This window comes from Argiope bruennichi, chromosome 10, assembly GCF_947563725.1.
Source record: "Argiope bruennichi chromosome 10, qqArgBrue1.1, whole genome shotgun sequence".
Taxonomy (NCBI): Eukaryota; Metazoa; Arthropoda; class Arachnida; order Araneae; family Araneidae; genus Argiope; species Argiope bruennichi.
Window position 1 is genome coordinate 106,790,222 of NC_079160.1, and position 14,979 is coordinate 106,805,200.

At 41.9% G+C, this 14,979-nt stretch overlaps 50 non-coding genes across 50 annotated transcripts; all 50 read left to right on the forward strand.

The window, feature by feature from the left end:
• Window positions 1–57: 57 nt before the first annotated feature.
• Trnag-ccc (transfer RNA glycine (anticodon CCC)) lies at window positions 58–128 on the forward strand. Its single transcript has one exon. It is a non-coding gene; the product is annotated as a tRNA-Gly (tRNA).
• A 126-nt stretch (window positions 129–254) lies between these two features.
• On the forward strand, window positions 255–325 carry Trnag-ccc (transfer RNA glycine (anticodon CCC)). The gene has a single exon. It is a non-coding gene; the product is annotated as a tRNA-Gly (tRNA).
• Window positions 326–648: 323 nt separating this feature from the next.
• Trnag-ccc (transfer RNA glycine (anticodon CCC)) lies at window positions 649–719 on the forward strand. Its single transcript has one exon. It is a non-coding gene; the product is annotated as a tRNA-Gly (tRNA).
• A 126-nt stretch (window positions 720–845) lies between these two features.
• Trnag-ccc (transfer RNA glycine (anticodon CCC)) lies at window positions 846–916 on the forward strand. The gene has a single exon. It is a non-coding gene; the product is annotated as a tRNA-Gly (tRNA).
• Window positions 917–1,042: 126 nt separating this feature from the next.
• On the forward strand, window positions 1,043–1,113 carry Trnag-ccc (transfer RNA glycine (anticodon CCC)). The gene has a single exon. It is a non-coding gene; the product is annotated as a tRNA-Gly (tRNA).
• A 323-nt stretch (window positions 1,114–1,436) lies between these two features.
• Trnag-ccc (transfer RNA glycine (anticodon CCC)) lies at window positions 1,437–1,507 on the forward strand. The gene has a single exon. It is a non-coding gene; the product is annotated as a tRNA-Gly (tRNA).
• Window positions 1,508–2,001: 494 nt separating this feature from the next.
• Window positions 2,002–2,072, forward strand: Trnag-ccc (transfer RNA glycine (anticodon CCC)). Its single transcript has one exon. It is a non-coding gene; the product is annotated as a tRNA-Gly (tRNA).
• Window positions 2,073–2,196: 124 nt separating this feature from the next.
• Window positions 2,197–2,267, forward strand: Trnag-ccc (transfer RNA glycine (anticodon CCC)). The gene has a single exon. It is a non-coding gene; the product is annotated as a tRNA-Gly (tRNA).
• Window positions 2,268–2,393: 126 nt separating this feature from the next.
• On the forward strand, window positions 2,394–2,464 carry Trnag-ccc (transfer RNA glycine (anticodon CCC)). Its single transcript has one exon. It is a non-coding gene; the product is annotated as a tRNA-Gly (tRNA).
• Window positions 2,465–2,787: 323 nt separating this feature from the next.
• On the forward strand, window positions 2,788–2,858 carry Trnag-ccc (transfer RNA glycine (anticodon CCC)). The gene has a single exon. It is a non-coding gene; the product is annotated as a tRNA-Gly (tRNA).
• Window positions 2,859–2,984: 126 nt separating this feature from the next.
• Window positions 2,985–3,055, forward strand: Trnag-ccc (transfer RNA glycine (anticodon CCC)). Its single transcript has one exon. It is a non-coding gene; the product is annotated as a tRNA-Gly (tRNA).
• Window positions 3,056–3,181: 126 nt separating this feature from the next.
• Window positions 3,182–3,252, forward strand: Trnag-ccc (transfer RNA glycine (anticodon CCC)). The gene has a single exon. It is a non-coding gene; the product is annotated as a tRNA-Gly (tRNA).
• Window positions 3,253–3,575: 323 nt separating this feature from the next.
• On the forward strand, window positions 3,576–3,646 carry Trnag-ccc (transfer RNA glycine (anticodon CCC)). Its single transcript has one exon. It is a non-coding gene; the product is annotated as a tRNA-Gly (tRNA).
• Window positions 3,647–4,140: 494 nt separating this feature from the next.
• Window positions 4,141–4,211, forward strand: Trnag-ccc (transfer RNA glycine (anticodon CCC)). Its single transcript has one exon. It is a non-coding gene; the product is annotated as a tRNA-Gly (tRNA).
• Window positions 4,212–4,336: 125 nt separating this feature from the next.
• On the forward strand, window positions 4,337–4,407 carry Trnag-ccc (transfer RNA glycine (anticodon CCC)). Its single transcript has one exon. It is a non-coding gene; the product is annotated as a tRNA-Gly (tRNA).
• Window positions 4,408–4,730: 323 nt separating this feature from the next.
• Trnag-ccc (transfer RNA glycine (anticodon CCC)) lies at window positions 4,731–4,801 on the forward strand. The gene has a single exon. It is a non-coding gene; the product is annotated as a tRNA-Gly (tRNA).
• Window positions 4,802–5,124: 323 nt separating this feature from the next.
• Window positions 5,125–5,195, forward strand: Trnag-ccc (transfer RNA glycine (anticodon CCC)). Its single transcript has one exon. It is a non-coding gene; the product is annotated as a tRNA-Gly (tRNA).
• A 494-nt stretch (window positions 5,196–5,689) lies between these two features.
• On the forward strand, window positions 5,690–5,760 carry Trnag-ccc (transfer RNA glycine (anticodon CCC)). The gene has a single exon. It is a non-coding gene; the product is annotated as a tRNA-Gly (tRNA).
• A 125-nt stretch (window positions 5,761–5,885) lies between these two features.
• Trnag-ccc (transfer RNA glycine (anticodon CCC)) lies at window positions 5,886–5,956 on the forward strand. The gene has a single exon. It is a non-coding gene; the product is annotated as a tRNA-Gly (tRNA).
• Window positions 5,957–6,082: 126 nt separating this feature from the next.
• Window positions 6,083–6,153, forward strand: Trnae-cuc (transfer RNA glutamic acid (anticodon CUC)). Its single transcript has one exon. It is a non-coding gene; the product is annotated as a tRNA-Glu (tRNA).
• Window positions 6,154–6,647: 494 nt separating this feature from the next.
• On the forward strand, window positions 6,648–6,718 carry Trnaa-cgc (transfer RNA alanine (anticodon CGC)). The gene has a single exon. It is a non-coding gene; the product is annotated as a tRNA-Ala (tRNA).
• Window positions 6,719–6,844: 126 nt separating this feature from the next.
• On the forward strand, window positions 6,845–6,915 carry Trnag-ccc (transfer RNA glycine (anticodon CCC)). Its single transcript has one exon. It is a non-coding gene; the product is annotated as a tRNA-Gly (tRNA).
• Window positions 6,916–7,041: 126 nt separating this feature from the next.
• On the forward strand, window positions 7,042–7,112 carry Trnae-cuc (transfer RNA glutamic acid (anticodon CUC)). The gene has a single exon. It is a non-coding gene; the product is annotated as a tRNA-Glu (tRNA).
• A 494-nt stretch (window positions 7,113–7,606) lies between these two features.
• Trnae-cuc (transfer RNA glutamic acid (anticodon CUC)) lies at window positions 7,607–7,677 on the forward strand. Its single transcript has one exon. It is a non-coding gene; the product is annotated as a tRNA-Glu (tRNA).
• Window positions 7,678–8,171: 494 nt separating this feature from the next.
• On the forward strand, window positions 8,172–8,242 carry Trnaa-cgc (transfer RNA alanine (anticodon CGC)). Its single transcript has one exon. It is a non-coding gene; the product is annotated as a tRNA-Ala (tRNA).
• Window positions 8,243–8,368: 126 nt separating this feature from the next.
• On the forward strand, window positions 8,369–8,439 carry Trnag-ccc (transfer RNA glycine (anticodon CCC)). The gene has a single exon. It is a non-coding gene; the product is annotated as a tRNA-Gly (tRNA).
• Window positions 8,440–8,565: 126 nt separating this feature from the next.
• Trnae-cuc (transfer RNA glutamic acid (anticodon CUC)) lies at window positions 8,566–8,636 on the forward strand. The gene has a single exon. It is a non-coding gene; the product is annotated as a tRNA-Glu (tRNA).
• Window positions 8,637–9,130: 494 nt separating this feature from the next.
• On the forward strand, window positions 9,131–9,201 carry Trnag-ccc (transfer RNA glycine (anticodon CCC)). The gene has a single exon. It is a non-coding gene; the product is annotated as a tRNA-Gly (tRNA).
• A 125-nt stretch (window positions 9,202–9,326) lies between these two features.
• Window positions 9,327–9,397, forward strand: Trnag-ccc (transfer RNA glycine (anticodon CCC)). The gene has a single exon. It is a non-coding gene; the product is annotated as a tRNA-Gly (tRNA).
• A 126-nt stretch (window positions 9,398–9,523) lies between these two features.
• Trnag-ccc (transfer RNA glycine (anticodon CCC)) lies at window positions 9,524–9,594 on the forward strand. Its single transcript has one exon. It is a non-coding gene; the product is annotated as a tRNA-Gly (tRNA).
• A 691-nt stretch (window positions 9,595–10,285) lies between these two features.
• Window positions 10,286–10,356, forward strand: Trnaa-cgc (transfer RNA alanine (anticodon CGC)). Its single transcript has one exon. It is a non-coding gene; the product is annotated as a tRNA-Ala (tRNA).
• Window positions 10,357–10,482: 126 nt separating this feature from the next.
• Window positions 10,483–10,553, forward strand: Trnag-ccc (transfer RNA glycine (anticodon CCC)). Its single transcript has one exon. It is a non-coding gene; the product is annotated as a tRNA-Gly (tRNA).
• A 126-nt stretch (window positions 10,554–10,679) lies between these two features.
• On the forward strand, window positions 10,680–10,750 carry Trnag-ccc (transfer RNA glycine (anticodon CCC)). Its single transcript has one exon. It is a non-coding gene; the product is annotated as a tRNA-Gly (tRNA).
• A 126-nt stretch (window positions 10,751–10,876) lies between these two features.
• On the forward strand, window positions 10,877–10,947 carry Trnar-ccu (transfer RNA arginine (anticodon CCU)). The gene has a single exon. It is a non-coding gene; the product is annotated as a tRNA-Arg (tRNA).
• A 126-nt stretch (window positions 10,948–11,073) lies between these two features.
• Trnag-ccc (transfer RNA glycine (anticodon CCC)) lies at window positions 11,074–11,144 on the forward strand. The gene has a single exon. It is a non-coding gene; the product is annotated as a tRNA-Gly (tRNA).
• Window positions 11,145–11,270: 126 nt separating this feature from the next.
• On the forward strand, window positions 11,271–11,341 carry Trnag-ccc (transfer RNA glycine (anticodon CCC)). Its single transcript has one exon. It is a non-coding gene; the product is annotated as a tRNA-Gly (tRNA).
• A 126-nt stretch (window positions 11,342–11,467) lies between these two features.
• On the forward strand, window positions 11,468–11,538 carry Trnar-ccu (transfer RNA arginine (anticodon CCU)). The gene has a single exon. It is a non-coding gene; the product is annotated as a tRNA-Arg (tRNA).
• Window positions 11,539–11,664: 126 nt separating this feature from the next.
• Window positions 11,665–11,735, forward strand: Trnag-ccc (transfer RNA glycine (anticodon CCC)). Its single transcript has one exon. It is a non-coding gene; the product is annotated as a tRNA-Gly (tRNA).
• Window positions 11,736–11,861: 126 nt separating this feature from the next.
• On the forward strand, window positions 11,862–11,932 carry Trnag-ccc (transfer RNA glycine (anticodon CCC)). Its single transcript has one exon. It is a non-coding gene; the product is annotated as a tRNA-Gly (tRNA).
• Window positions 11,933–12,058: 126 nt separating this feature from the next.
• Trnag-ccc (transfer RNA glycine (anticodon CCC)) lies at window positions 12,059–12,129 on the forward strand. Its single transcript has one exon. It is a non-coding gene; the product is annotated as a tRNA-Gly (tRNA).
• Window positions 12,130–12,255: 126 nt separating this feature from the next.
• Trnag-ccc (transfer RNA glycine (anticodon CCC)) lies at window positions 12,256–12,326 on the forward strand. Its single transcript has one exon. It is a non-coding gene; the product is annotated as a tRNA-Gly (tRNA).
• Window positions 12,327–12,452: 126 nt separating this feature from the next.
• Trnar-ccu (transfer RNA arginine (anticodon CCU)) lies at window positions 12,453–12,523 on the forward strand. The gene has a single exon. It is a non-coding gene; the product is annotated as a tRNA-Arg (tRNA).
• A 126-nt stretch (window positions 12,524–12,649) lies between these two features.
• Trnag-ccc (transfer RNA glycine (anticodon CCC)) lies at window positions 12,650–12,720 on the forward strand. Its single transcript has one exon. It is a non-coding gene; the product is annotated as a tRNA-Gly (tRNA).
• Window positions 12,721–12,846: 126 nt separating this feature from the next.
• Window positions 12,847–12,917, forward strand: Trnag-ccc (transfer RNA glycine (anticodon CCC)). Its single transcript has one exon. It is a non-coding gene; the product is annotated as a tRNA-Gly (tRNA).
• Window positions 12,918–13,240: 323 nt separating this feature from the next.
• On the forward strand, window positions 13,241–13,311 carry Trnag-ccc (transfer RNA glycine (anticodon CCC)). The gene has a single exon. It is a non-coding gene; the product is annotated as a tRNA-Gly (tRNA).
• A 126-nt stretch (window positions 13,312–13,437) lies between these two features.
• Trnag-ccc (transfer RNA glycine (anticodon CCC)) lies at window positions 13,438–13,508 on the forward strand. The gene has a single exon. It is a non-coding gene; the product is annotated as a tRNA-Gly (tRNA).
• A 322-nt stretch (window positions 13,509–13,830) lies between these two features.
• Trnag-ccc (transfer RNA glycine (anticodon CCC)) lies at window positions 13,831–13,901 on the forward strand. The gene has a single exon. It is a non-coding gene; the product is annotated as a tRNA-Gly (tRNA).
• Window positions 13,902–14,027: 126 nt separating this feature from the next.
• Trnag-ccc (transfer RNA glycine (anticodon CCC)) lies at window positions 14,028–14,098 on the forward strand. Its single transcript has one exon. It is a non-coding gene; the product is annotated as a tRNA-Gly (tRNA).
• A 322-nt stretch (window positions 14,099–14,420) lies between these two features.
• Window positions 14,421–14,491, forward strand: Trnag-ccc (transfer RNA glycine (anticodon CCC)). Its single transcript has one exon. It is a non-coding gene; the product is annotated as a tRNA-Gly (tRNA).
• A 323-nt stretch (window positions 14,492–14,814) lies between these two features.
• Trnag-ccc (transfer RNA glycine (anticodon CCC)) lies at window positions 14,815–14,885 on the forward strand. The gene has a single exon. It is a non-coding gene; the product is annotated as a tRNA-Gly (tRNA).
• Window positions 14,886–14,979: the final 94 nt, after the last annotated feature.

A 14,979-nucleotide genomic window follows, 5' to 3' on the forward strand; every position in this document is an offset into this window, starting at 1 on the left:
AATAAAATTACATTTCTAAAGCAGTCTCAGAAAAGGTGCATTTAAAGTCGCTTTCGAGCGCCGCTGGTGTAGTGGTAACATGCAAGATTCCCATTCTTGTGCGCCGGGTTCGATTCCCGGGCGGCGCAAAGAATCTGTTGGATACTTCTGCTCTTTTTTCTGACTGCACAAATAGTTGAATTTTGCCAATATATAAAATAAAATTACATTTCTAAAGCAGTCTCAGAAAAGGTGCATTTAAATGCCGCTTTCGAGCGCCGCTGGTGTAGTGGTAACATGAAAGATTCCCATTCTTGTGCACCGGGTTCGATTCCCGGGCGGCGCAAAGCATCTGTTGGATGTTTGTGCTCTTTTTTCTGAATGCACAAATAGATGTATTTTGCCATTATATAAAATAAAATTACAATTCTAAACCAGTCTCAGAAAAGGTGCATTTAAAAGCCGCTTTCCAGCGCCGCTGGTGTAGTGGTAACATGCAAGATTCCCTTTCTTGTGCACCGGGTTCGAATCCCGGGAGGCGGACACCAGCTGTTGGATACTTCTGCTCTTTTTTCTGAATGCACAAATAGATGAATTTTGCCATTATAGAAAATAAAATTACATTTCTAAAGCAGTCTCAGAAAAGGTGCATTTAAAAGCCGCTTTCGAGCGCCGCTGGTGTAGTGGTAACATGCAAGATTCCCATTCTAGTGCGCCGGGTTCGATTCCCGGGCGGCGCAACGCAGCTGTTGGATGTTTCTGCTCTTTTTTCTGAATGCACAAATATTTGAATTTTGCCATTATATAAAATAAAATTACATTTCTAAAGCAGTCTCAGAAAAGGTGCATTTAAAAGCCGCTGTCGAGCGCCGCTGGTGTAGTGGCAACATGCAAGATTCCCATTCTAGTGCGCCGGGTTCGATTCCCGGGTGGCGCAAAGCAGCTGTCGGATGTTTCTGCTCTTTTTTCTGACTGCACAAATAGTTGAATTTTCCCAATATATAAATTAAAATTACATTTCTAAAGCAGTCTCAGAAAAGGTGCATTTAAAAGCCGCTTTCGAGCGCCGCTGGTGTAGTGGTAACATGAAAGATTCCCATTCTTGTGCACCGGGTTCGATTCCCCGGCGGCGCAAAGCATCTGTTGGATGTTTGTGCTCTTTTTTCTGAATGCACAAATAGATGTATTTTGCCATTATATAAAATAAAATTACAATTCTAAACCAGTCTCAGAAAAGGTGCATTTAAAAGCCGCTTTCCAGCGCCGATGGTGTTGTGGTAACATGCAAGATTCCCATTCTTGTGCACCGGGTTCGAATCCCGGGAGGCGGAAACCAGCGGTTGGATACTTCTGCTCTTTTTTCTGAATGCACAAATAGATGAATTTTGCCATTATAGAAAATAAAATTACATTTCTAAAGCAGTCTCAGAAAAGGTGCATTTAAAAGCCGCTTTCGAGCGCCGCTGGTGTAGTGGTAACATGCAAGATTCCCATTCTTGTGCGCCGGGTTCGATTCCCGGGCGGCGCAACGCAGCTGTTGGATGTTTCTGCTCTTTTTTCTGAATGCACAAATAGTTGAATTTGGCCAGTATATAAAATAAAATTACATTTCTAAACCAGTCTCAGAAAAGGTGCATTTAAAAGTCGCTTTTGAGCGCCGCTGGTGTAGTGGTAACATGCATGATTCCCGGGAGGCGCAAAGCAGCTGTTGGATGTTTTTGCTCTTTTTTCTGACTGCACAAATAGTTGAATTTTGCCAATATATAAAATAAAATTACATTTCTAAAGCAGTCTGAGAAAAGGTGCATTTTAAAGTCGCTATCGAGCTCCGCTGGTGTAGTGGTAACATGAAAGATTCCCATTCTTGTGCACCGGGTTCGATTCCCGGGCGGCGGAAAGCAGCTGTTGGATGCTTCTGCTCTTTTTTCTAAATGCACAAATAGATGAATTTTGCAATTATATAAAATAAAATTACATTTCTAAAGCAGTCTCAGAAAAGGTGCATTTAAAAGCCGCTTTCGAGCGCCGCTGGTGTAATGGTAACATGCAAGATTCCCATTCTTGTGCGCCGGGTTCGATTCCCGGGCGGCGCAGAGCAGCTGTTGGATACTTCTGCTCTTTTTTATGAATGCACAAATAGTTGAATTTTTCAATATATAAAATAAAATTACATTTCTAAAGCAGTCTCAGAAAAGGTGCATTTAAAGTCGCTTTCGAGCGCCGCTGGTGTAGTGGTAACATGCAAGATTCCCATTCTTGTGCGCCGGGTTCGATTCCCGGGCGGCGCAAAGAATCTGTTGGATACTTCTGCTCTTTTTTCTGACTGCACAAATAGTTGAATTTTGCCAATATATAAAATAAAATTACATTTCTAAAGCAGTCTCAGAAAAGGTGCATTTAAATGCCGCTTTCGAGCGCCGCTGGTGTAGTGGTAACATGAAAGATTCCCATTCTTGTGCACCGGGTTCGATTCCCGGGCGGCGCAAAGCATCTGTTGGATGTTTGTGCTCTTTTTTCTGAATGCACAAATAGATGTATTTTGCCATTATATAAAATAAAATTACAATTCTAAACCAGTCTCAGAAAAGGTGCATTTAAAAGCCGCTTTCCAGCGCCGCTGGTGTAGTGGTAACATGCAAGATTCCCTTTCTTGTGCACCGGGTTCGAATCCCGGGAGGCGGACACCAGCTGTTGGATACTTCTGCTCTTTTTTCTGAATGCACAAATAGATGAATTTTGCCATTATAGAAAATAAAATTACATTTCTAAAGCAGTCTCAGAAAAGGTGCATTTAAAAGCCGCTTTCGAGCGCCGCTGGTGTAGTGGTAACATGCAAGATTCCCATTCTAGTGCGCCGGGTTCGATTCCCGGGCGGCGCAACGCAGCTGTTGGATGTTTCTGCTCTTTTTTCTGAATGCACAAATATTTGAATTTTGCCATTATATAAAATAAAATTACATTTCTAAAGCAGTCTCAGAAAAGGTGCATTTAAAAGCCGCTGTCGAGCGCCGCTGGTGTAGTGGTAACATGCAAGATTCCCATTCTAGTGCGCCGGGTTCGATTCCCGGGTGGCGCAAAGCAGCTGTCGGATGTTTCTGCTCTTTTTTCTGACTGCACAAATAGTTGAATTTTCCCAATATATAAAATAAAATTACATTTCTAAAGCAGTCTCAGAAAAGGTGCATTTAAAAGCCGCTTTCGAGCGCCGCTGGTGTAGTGGTAACATGAAAGATTCCCATTCTTGTGCACCGGGTTCGATTCCCCGGCGGCGCAAAGCATCTGTTGGATGTTTGTGCTCTTTTTTCTGAATGCACAAATAGATGTATTTTGCCATTATATAAAATAAAATTACAATTCTAAACCAGTCTCAGAAAAGGTGCATTTAAAAGCCGCTTTCCAGCGCCGATGGTGTTGTGGTAACATGCAAGATTCCCATTCTTGTGCACCGGGTTCGAATCCCGGGAGGCGGAAACCAGCGGTTGGATACTTCTGCTCTTTTTTCTGAATGCACAAATAGATGAATTTTGCCATTATAGAAAATAAAATTACATTTCTAAAGCAGTCTCAGAAAAGGTGCATTTAAAAGCCGCTTTCGAGCGCCGCTGGTGTAGTGGTAACATGCAAGATTCCCATTCTTGTGCGCCGGGTTCGATTCCCGGGCGGCGCAACGCAGCTGTTGGATGTTTCTGCTCTTTTTTCTGAATGCACAAATAGTTGAATTTGGCCAGTATATAAAATAAAATTACATTTCTAAACCAGTCTCAGAAAAGGTGCATTTAAAAGTCGCTTTTGAGCGCCGCTGGTGTAGTGGTAACATGCATGATTCCCGGGAGGCGCAAAGCAGCTGTTGGATGTTTTTGCTCTTTTTTCTGACTGCACAAATAGTTGAATTTTGCCAATATATAAAATAAAATTACATTTCCAAAGCAGTCTCAGAAAAGGTGCATTTAAAAGTCGCTTTCGAGCTCCGCTGGTGTAGTGGTAACATGAAAGATTCCCATTCTTGTGCACCGGGTTCGATTCCCGGGCGGCGGAAAGCAGCTGCTGGATGCTTCTGCTCTTTTTTCTAAATGCACAAATAGATGAATTTTGCAATTATATAAAATAAAATTACATTTCTAAAGCAGTCTCAGAAAAGGTGCATTTAAAAGCCGCTTTCGAGCGCCGCTGGTGTAATGGTAACATGCAAGATTCCCATTCTTGTGCGCCGGGTTCGATTCCCGGGCGGCGCAGAGCAGCTGTTGGATACTTCTGCTCTTTTTTATGAATGCACAAATAGTTGAATTTTGGCAATATATAAAATAAAATTACATTTCTAAAGCAGTCTCAGAAAAGGTGCATTTAAAGTCGCTTTCGAGCGCCGCTGGTGTAGTGGTAACATGCAAGATTCCCATTCTTGTGCGCCGGGTTCGATTCCCGGGCGGCGCAAAGCATCTGTTGGATACTTCTGCTCTTCTTTCTGAATGCACAAATAGATGAATTTTGATATTATAGAAAATAAAATTACATTTCTAAAGCAGTCTCAGAAAAGGTGCATTTAAAAGCCGCTTTCGAGCGCCGCTGGTGTAGTGTTAACATGCAAGAATCCCATTCTTGTGCGCCGGGTTCGATTCCCGGGTGGCGCAAAGCAGCTGTCGGATGTTTCTGCTCTTTTTTCTGACTGCACAAATAGTTGAATTTTCCCAATATATAAAATAAAATTACATTTCTAAAGCAGTCTCAGAAAAGGTGCATTTAAAAGCCGCTTTCGAGCGCCGCTGGTGTAGTGGTAACATGAAAGATTCCCATTCTTGTGCACCGGGTTCGATTCCCCGGCGGCGCAAAGCATCTGTTGGATGTTTGTGCTCTTTTTTCTGAATGCACAAATAGATGTATTTTGCCATTATATAAAATAAAATTACAATTCTAAACCAGTCTCAGAAAAGGTGCATTTAAAAGCCGCTTTCCAGCGCCGATGGTGTTGTGGTAACATGCAAGATTCCCATTCTTGTGCACCGGGTTCGAATCCCGGGAGGCGGAAACCAGCGGTTGGATACTTCTGCTCTTTTTTCTGAATGCACAAATAGATGAATTTTGCCATTATAGAAAATAAAATTACATTTCTAAAGCAGTCTCAGAAAAGGTGCATTTAAAAGCCGCTTTCGAGCGCCGCTTGTGTAGTGGTAACATGCAAGATTCCCATTCTTGTGCGCCGGGTTCGATTCCCGGGCGGCGCAACGCAGCTGTTGGATGTTTCTGCTCTTTTTTCTGAATGCACAAATAGTTGAATTTGGCCAGTATATAAAATAAAATTACATTTCTAAACCAGTCTCAGAAAAGGTGCATTTAAAAGTCGCTTTTGAGCGCCGCTGGTGTAGTGGTAACATGCATGATTCCCGGGAGGCGCAAAGCAGCTGTTGGATGTTTTTGCTCTTTTTTCTGACTGCACAAATAGTTGAATTTTGCCAATATATAAAATAAAATTACATTTCCAAAGCAGTCTCAGAAAAGGTGCATTTAAAAGTCGCTTTCGAGCTCCGCTGGTGTAGTGGTAACATGAAAGATTCCCATTCTTGTGCACCGGGTTCGATTCCCGGGCGGCGGAAAGCAGCTGCTGGATGCTTCTGCTCTTTTTTCTAAATGCACAAATAGATGAATTTTGCAATTATATAAAATAAAATTACATTTCTAAAGCAGTCTCAGAAAAGGTGCATTTAAAAGCCGCTTTCGAGCGCCGCTGGTGTAATGGTAACATGCAAGATTCCCATTCTTGTGCGCCGGGTTCGATTCCCGGGCGGCGCAGAGCAGCTGTTGGATACTTCTGCTCTTTTTTATGAATGCACAAATAGTTGAATTTTGGCAATATATAAAATAAAATTACATTTCTAAAGCAGTCTCAGAAAAGGTGCATTTAAAGTCGCTTTCGAGCTCCGCTGGTGTAGTGGTAACATGCAAGATTCCCATTCTTGTGCGCCGGGTTCGATTCCCGGGCGGCGCAACGCAGCTGTTGGATTTTTCTGCTCTTTTTTCTGAATGCACAAATAGATGAATTTTGCCATTATATGAAATAAAATTACATTTCTAAAGAAGTCTCAGAAAAGGTGCATTTAAAATCCGCTTTCGAGCTCCGCTGGTGTAGTGGTAACATGCAAGATTCTCATTCTTGTGCGCCGGGTTCGATTCCCGGGCGGCGCAAAGCAGCTGTTGGATGTTTCTGCTCTTTTTTCTGAATGCACAAATAGTTGAATTTGGCCAATATATAAAATAAAATAACATTTCTAAACCAGTCTCAGAAAAGGTGCATTTAAAAGTCGCTTTCGAGCGCCGCTGGTGTAGTGGTAACATGCATGATTCCCGGGACGCGCAAAGCAGCTGTTGGATGTTTTTGCTCTTTTTTCTGACTGCACAAATAGTTGAATTTTGCCAATATATAAAATAAAATTACATTTCTAAAGCAGTCTGAGAAAAGGTGCATTTAAAAGTCGCTTTCGAGCTCCGCTGGTGTAGTGGTAACATGAAAGATTCCCATTCTTGTGCACCGGGTTCGAATCCCGGGAGGCGGAAACCAGCGGTTGGATGCTTCTGCTCTTTTTTCTAAATGCACAAATAGATGAATTTTGCAATTATATAAAATAAAATTACATTTCTAAATCAGTCTCAGAAAAGGTGCATTTAAAAGTCGCTTTCGAGCTCCGCTGGTGTAGTGGTAACATGCAAGATTCGCATTCTTGTGCGCCGGGTTCGATTCCCGGGCGGCGCAACGCAGCTGTCGGATGTTTCTGCTCTTTTTTCTGACTGCACAAATAGTTGAATTTTGCCAATATATAAAATAAAATTACATTTCTAAAGAGGTCTCATAAAAGGTGCAATTAAAATCCGCTTTCGAGCTCCGCTGGTGTAGTGGTAACATGCAAGATTCCCATTCTTGTGCGCCGGGTTCGATTCCCGGGCGGCGCAACGCAGCTGTTGGATTTTTCTGCTCTTTTTTCTGAATGCACAAATAGATGAATTTTGCCATTATATGAAATAAAATTACATTTCTAAAGAAGTCTCAGAAAAGGTGCATTTAAAATCCGCTTTCGAGCTCCGCTGGTGTAGTGGTAACATGCAAGATTCTCATTCTTGTGCGCCGGGTTCGATTCCCGGGCGGCGCAAAGCAGCTGTTGGATGTTTCTGCTCTTTTTTCTGAATGCACAAATAGTTGAATTTGGCCAATATATAAAATAAAATAACATTTCTAAACCAGTCTCAGAAAAGGTGCATTTAAAAGTCGCTTTCGAGCGCCGCTGGTGTAGTGGTAACATGCATGATTCCCGGGAGGCGCAAAGCAGCTGTTGGATGTTTTTGCTCTTTTTTCTGACTGCACAAATAGTTGAATTTTGCCAATATATAAAATAAAATTACATTTCTAAAGCAGTCTGAGAAAAGGTGCATTTAAAAGTCGCTTTCGAGCTCCGCTGGTGTAGTGGTAACATGAAAGATTCCCATTCTTGTGCGCCGGGTTCGATTTCCGGGCGGCGCAAAGCAGCTGTTGGATGTTTCTGCTCTTTTTTCTGAATGCACAAATAGATGAATTTTGCCATTATATGAAATAAAATTACATTTCTAAAGAAGTCTCAGAAAAGGTGCATTTAAAATCCGCTTTCGAGCTCCGCTGGTGTAGTGGTAACATGCAAGATTCTCATTCTTGTGCGCCGGGTTCGATTCCCGGGCGGCGCAAAGCAGCTGTTGGATGTTTCTGCTCTTTTTTCTGAATGCACAAATAGTTGAATTTGGCCAATATATAAAATAAAATAACATTTCTAAACCAGTCTCAGAAAAGGTGCATTTAAAAGTCGCTTTCGAGCGCCGCTGGTGTAGTGGTAACATGCATGATTCCCGGGACGCGCAAAGCAGCTGTTGGATGTTTTTGCTCTTTTTTCTGACTGCACAAATAGTTGAATTTTGCCAATATATAAAATAAAATTACATTTCTAAAGCAGTCTGAGAAAAGGTGCATTTAAAAGTCGCTTTCGAGCTCCGCTGGTGTAGTGGTAACATGAAAGATTCCCATTCTTGTGCACCGGGTTCGAATCCCGGGAGGCGGAAACCAGCGGTTGGATGCTTCTGCTCTTTTTTCTAAATGCACAAATAGATGAATTTTGCAATTATATAAAATAAAATTACATTTCTAAATCAGTCTCAGAAAAGGTGCATTTAAAAGTCGCTTTCGAGCTCCGCTGGTGTAGTGGTAACATGCAAGATTCGCATTCTTGTGCGCCGGGTTCGATTCCCGGGCGGCGCAACGCAGCTGTCGGATGTTTCTGCTCTTTTTTCTGACTGCACAAATAGTTGAATTTTGCCAATATATAAAATAAAATTACATTTCTAAAGAAGTCTCATAAAAGGTGCAATTAAAATCCGCTTTCGAGCTCCGCTGGTGTAGTGGTAACATGCAAGATTCCCATTCTTGTGCGCCGGGTTCGATTCCCGGGCGGCGCAACGCAGCTGTTGGATTTTTCTGCTCTTTTTTCTGAATGCACAAATAGATGAATTTTGCCATTATATGAAATAAAATTACATTTCTAAAGAAGTCTCAGAAAAGGTGCATTTAAAATCCGCTTTCGAGCTCCGCTGGTGTAGTGGTAACATGCAAGATTCTCATTCTTGTGCGCCGGGTTCGATTCCCGGGCGGCGCAAAGCAGCTGTTGGATGTTTCTGCTCTTTTTTCTGAATGCACAAATAGTTGAATTTGGCCAATATATAAAATAAAATAACATTTCTAAACCAGTCTCAGAAAAGGTGCATTTAAAAGTCGCTTTCGAGCGCCGCTGGTGTAGTGGTAACATGCATGATTCCCGGGAGGCGCAAAGCAGCTGTTGGATGTTTTTGCTCTTTTTTCTGACTGCACAAATAGTTGAATTTTGCCAATATATAAAATAAAATTACATTTCTAAAGCAGTCTGAGAAAAGGTGCATTTAAAAGTCGCTTTCGAGCTCCGCTGGTGTAGTGGTAACATGAAAGATTCCCATTCTTGTGCACCGGGTTCGATTCCCGGGCGGCGGAAAGCAGCTGCTGGATGCTTCTGCTCTTTTTTCTAAATGCACAAATAGATGAATTTTGCAATTATATAAAATAAAATTACATTTCTAAAGCAGTCTCAGAAAAGGTGCATTTAAAAGCCGCTTTCGAGCGCCGCTGGTGTAATGGTAACATGCAAGATTCCCATTCTTGTGCGCCGGGTTCGATTCCCGGGCGGCGCAGAGCAGCTGTTGGATACTTCTGCTCTTTTTTATGAATGCACAAATAGTTGAATTTTGGAAATATATAAAATAAAATTACATTTCTAAAGCAGTCTCAGAAAAGGTGCATTTAAAGTCGCTTTCGAGCGCCGCTGGTGTAGTGATAACATGCAAGATTCCCATTCTTGTGCGCCGGGTTCGATTCCCGGGCGGCGCAAAGCATCTGTTGGATACTTCTGCTCTTCTTTCTGAATGCACAAATAGATGAATTTTGATATTATAGAAAATAAAATTACATTTCTAAAGCAGTCTCAGAAAAGGTGCATTTAAAAGCCGCTTTCGAGCGCCGCTGGTGTAGTGTTAACATGCAAGAATCCCATTCTTGTGCGCCGGGTTCGATTCCCGGGCGGCGCAACGCAGCTGTTGAATTTTTCTGCTCTTTTTTTTTAATGCACAAATAGATGAATTTTGCCATTATATAAAATAAAATTACATTTCTAAAGAAGTCTCATAAAAGGTGCAATTAAAATCCGCTTTCGAGCTCCGCTGGTGTAGTGGTAAAATGCAAGATTCCCATTCTTGTGCGCCGGGTTCGATTCCCGGGCGGCGCAACGCAGCTGTTGGATGTTTCTGCTCTTTTTTCTGAATGCACAAATAGTTGAATTTGGCCAATATATAAAATAAAATAACATTTCTAAACCAGTCTCAGAAAAGGTGCATTTAAAAGTCGCTTTCGAGCGCCGCTGGTGTAGTGGTAACATGCATGATTCCCGGGAGGCGCAAAGCAGCTGTTGGATGTTTTTGCTCTTTTTTCTGACTGCACAAATAGTTGAATTTTGCCAATATATAAAATAAAATTACATTTCTAAAGCAGTCTGAGAAAAGGTGCATTTAAAAGTCGCTTTCGAGCTCCGCTGGTGTAGTGGTAACATGAAAGATTCCCATTCTTGTGCACCGGGTTCGATTCCCGGGCGGCGGAAAGCAGCTGTTGGATGCTTCTGCTCTTTTTTCTAAATGCACAAATAGATGAATTTTGCAATTATATAAAATAAAATTACATTTCTAAAGCAGTCTCAGAAAAGGTGCATTTAAAAGTCGCTTTCGAGCTCCGCTGGTGTAGTGGTAACATGCAAGATTCGCATTCTTGTGCGCCGGGTTCGATTCCCGGGCGGCGCAACGCAGCTGTCGGATGTTTCTGCTCTTTTTTCTGACTGCACAAATAGTTGAATTTTGCCAATATATAAAATAAAATTACATTTCTAAAGCAGTCTCAGAAATGGTGCATTTAAAAGCCACTTTCGAGCGCCGCTGGTGTAGTGGTAACATGCAAGATTCCCATTCTTGTGCGCCGGGTTCGATTCCCGGGCGGCGCAAAGCAGCTGTTGGATGTTTCTGCTCTTTTTTCTGAATGCACAAATAGATGAATTTTGCCAATATATAAAATAAAATTACATTTCTAAAGCAGTCTCAGAAACGGTGCATTTAAAAGTCGCTTTCGAGCGCCGCTGGTGTAGTGGTAACATGCAAGATTCCCATTCTTGTGCGCCGGGTTCGATTTCCGGGCGGCGCAAAGCAGCTGTTGGATGTTTCTGCTCTTTTTTCTGAATGCACAAATAGATGAATTTTGCTAATATATAAAATAAAATTACATTTCTAAAGCAGTCTCAGAAAAGGTGCATTTAAAAGTCGCTTTCGAGCGCCGCTGGTGTAGTGGTGACATGCAAGTTTCCTATTCTTGTGCGCCGGGTTCGATTCCCGGGCGGCGCAAAGCAGCTGTTGGATGTTTCTGCTCTTTTTTCTGAATGCACAAATAGATGAATTTTGCCAATATATAAAATAAAATTACATTTCTAAAGCAATCTCAGAAAAGGTGCATTTAAAAGTCGCTTTCGGGTGCCGCTGGTGTAGTGGTAACATGCAAGATTCCCATTCTTGTGCGCCGGGTTCGATTTCCGGGCGGTGCAAAGCAGCTGTTGGATGTTTCTGCTCTTTTTTCTGAATGCACAAATAGATGAATTTTGCCAATATATAAAATAAAATTACATTTCTAAAGCAGTCTCAGAAAAGGTGCATTTAAAAGTCGCTTTCGAGCGCCGCTGGTGTAGTGGTAACATGCAAGATTCCCATTCTTGTGCGCCGGGTTCGATTTCCGGGCGGCGCAAAGCAGCTGTTGGATGTTTCTGCTCTTTTTTCTGAATGCACAAATAGATGAATTTTTCCAATATATAAAATAAAATTACATTTCTAAAGCAGTCTCAGAAAAGGTGCATTTAAAAGTCGCTTTCGAGCGCCGCTGGTGTAGTGGTGACATGCAAGTTTCCTATTCTTGTGCGCCGGGTTCGATTCCCGGGCGGCGCAAAGCAGCTGTTGGATGTTTCTGCTCTTTTTTCTGAATGCACAAATAGATGAATTTTGCCAATATATAAAATAAAATTACATTTCTAAAGCAGTATCAGAAAAGGTGCATTTAAAAGTCGCTTTCGGGTGCCGCTGGTGTAGTGGTAACATGCAAGATTCCCATTCTTGTGCGCCGGGTTCGATTTCCGGGCGGTGCAAAGCAGCTGTTGGATGTTTCTGCTCTTTTTTCTGAATGCACAAATAGATGAATTTTGCCAATATATAAAATAAAATTACATTTCTAAAGCAGTCTCAGAAAAGGTGCATTTAAAATTCGCTTTCGAGCGCCGCTGGTGTAGTGGTAACATGCAAGATTCCCATTCTTGTGCGCCGGGTTCGATTCCCGGGCGGCGCAAAGCAGCTGTTGGATGTTTCTGCTCTTTTTTCTGAATGCACAAATAGATGAATTTTGCCAATATATAAAATAAAATTACATTTCTAAAGCAGTCTCAGAAAAGGTGCATTTAAAAGTCGCTTTCGGGTGCCGCTGGTGTAGTGGTAACATGCAAGATTCCCATTCTTGTGCGCCGGGTTCGATTTCCGGGCGGTGCAAAGCAGCTGTTGGATGTTTCTGCTCTTTTTTCTGAATGCACAAATAGATGAATTTTGCCAATATATAAAATAAAATTACATTTCTAAAGCAGTCTCAGAAAAGGTGCATTTAAAAGTCGCTTTCGAGCGCCGCTGGTGTAGTGGTAACATGCAAGATTCCCATTCTTGTGCGCCGGGTTCGATTTCCGGGCGGCGCAAAGCAGCTGTTGGATGTTTCTGCTCTTTTTTCTGAATGCACAAATAGATGAATTTTTCCAATATATAAAATAAAATTACATTTCTAAAGCAGTCTCAGAAAAGGTGCATTTAAAAGTCGCTTTCGAGCGCCGCTGGTGTAGTGGTGACATGCAAGTTTCCTATTCTTGTGCGCCGGGTTCGATTCCCGGGCGGCGCAAAGCAGCTGTTGGATGTTTCTGCTCTTTTTTCTGAATGCACAAATAGATGAATTTTGCCAATATATAAAATAAAATTACATTTCTAAAGCAGTCTCAGAAAAGGTGCATTTAAAAGTCGCTTTCGGGTGCCGCTGGTGTAGTGGTAACATGCAAGATTCCCATTCTTGTGCGCCGGGTTCGATTTCCGGGCGGTGCAAAGCAGCTGTTGGATGTTTCTGCTCTTTTTTCTGAATGCACAAATAGATGAATTTTGCCAATATATAAAATAAAATTACATTTCTAAAGCAGTCTCAGAAAAGGTGCATTTAAAATTCGCTTTCGAGCGCCGCTGGTGTAGTGGTAACATGCAAGATTCCCATTCTTGTGCGCCGGGTTCGATTCCCGGGCGGCGCAAAGCAGCTGTTGGATGTTTCTGCTCTTTTTTCTGAATGCACAAATAGATGAATTTTGCCAATATATAAAATAAAATTACATTTCTAAAGCAGTCTCAGAAAAGGTGCATTTAAAAGTCGCTTTCGAGCTCCGCTGGTGTAGTGGTAACATGAAAGATTCCCATTCTTGTGCACCGGGTTCGATTCCCGGGCGGCGGAAAGCAGCTGTTGGATGCTTCTGCTCTTTTTTCTAAATGCACAAATAGATGAATTTTGCAATTATATAAAATAAAATTACATTTCTAAAGCAGTCTCAGAAAAGGTGCATTTAAAATTCGCTTTCGAGCGCCGCTGGTGTAGTGGTAACATGCAAGATTCCCATTCTTGTGCGCCGGGTTCGATTCCCGGGCGGCGCAAAGCAGCTGTTGGATGTTTCTGCTCTTTTTTCTGAATGCACAAATAGATGAATTTTGCCAATATATAAAATAAAATTACATTTCTAAAGCAGTCTCAGAAAAGGTGCATTTAAAAGTCGCTTTCGAGCGCCGCTGGTGTAGTGGTAACATGCAAGATTCCCATTCTTGTGCGCCGGGTTCGATTTCCGGGCGGCGCAAAGCAGCTGTTGGATGTTTCTGCTCTTTTTTCTGAATGCACAATAGATGAATTTTGCCAATATATAAAATAAAATTACATTTCTAAAGCAGTCTCAGAAAAGGTGCATTTAAAAGTCGCTTTCGGGTGCCGCTGGTGTAGTGGTAACATGCAAGATTCCCATTCTGTTGCGCCGGGTTCGATTCCCGGGCGGCGCAAAACAGCTGTTGGATGTTTCTGCTCTTTTTTCTGAATGCACAAATAGATAAATTTTGCCAATATATAAAATAAAATTACATTTCTAAAGCAGTCTCAGAAAAGGTGCATTTAAAATTCGCTTTCGAGCGCCGCTGGTGTAGTGGTAACATGCAAGATTCCCATTCTTGTGCGCCGGGTTCGATTCCCGGGCGGCGCAAAGCAGCTGTTGGATGTTTCTGCTCTTTTTTCTGAATGCACAAATAGATGAATTTTGCCAATATATAAAATAAAATTACATTTCTAAAGCAGTCTCAGAAAAGGTGCATTTAAAAGTCGCTTTCGAGCGCCGCTGGTGTAGTGGTAACATGCAAGATTCCCATTCTTGTGCGCCGGGTTCGATTTCCGGGCGGCGCAAAGCAGCTGTTGGATGTTTCTGCTCTTTTTTCTGAATGCACAATAGATGAATTTTGCCAATATATAAAATAAAATTACATTTCTAAAGCAGTCTCAGAAAAGGTGCATTTAAAAGTCGCTTTCGGGTGCCGCTGGTGTAGTGGTAACATGCAAGATTCCCATTCTGTTGCGCCGGGTTCGATTCCCGGGCGGCGCAAAACAGCTGTTGGATGTTTCTGCTCTTTTTTCTGAATGCACAAATAGATAAATTTTGCCAATATATAAAATAAAATTACATTTCTAAAGCAGTCTCAGAAAAGGTGCATTTAAAATTCGCTTTCGAGCGCCGCTGGTGTAGTGGTAACATGCAAGATTCCCATTCTTGTGCGCCGGGTTCGATTCCCGGGCGGCGCAAAGCAGCTGTTGGATGTTTCTGCTCTTTTTTCTGAATGCACAAATAGATGAATTTTGCCAATATATAAAATAAAATTACATTTCTAAAGCAGTCTCAGAAAAGGTGCATTTAAAAGTCGCTTTCGAGCTCCGCTGGTGTAGTGGTAACATGAAAGATTCCCATTCTTGTGTACCGGGTTCGATTCCCGGGCGGCGGAAAGCAGCTGTTGGATGCTTCTGCTCTTTTTTCTAAATGCACAAATAGATGAATTTTGCAATTATATAAAATAAAATTACATTTCTAAAGCAGTCTCAGAAAAGGTGCATTTAAAATTCGCTTTCGAGCGCCGCTGGTGTAGTGGTAACATGCAAGATTCCCATTCTTGTGCGCCGGGTTCGATTCCCGGGCGGCGCAAAGCAGCTGTTGGATGTTTCTGATCTTTTTTCTGAATGCACAAATAGATGAATTTTGCCAATATATAAAATAAAATTACATTTCTAAAGCAGTC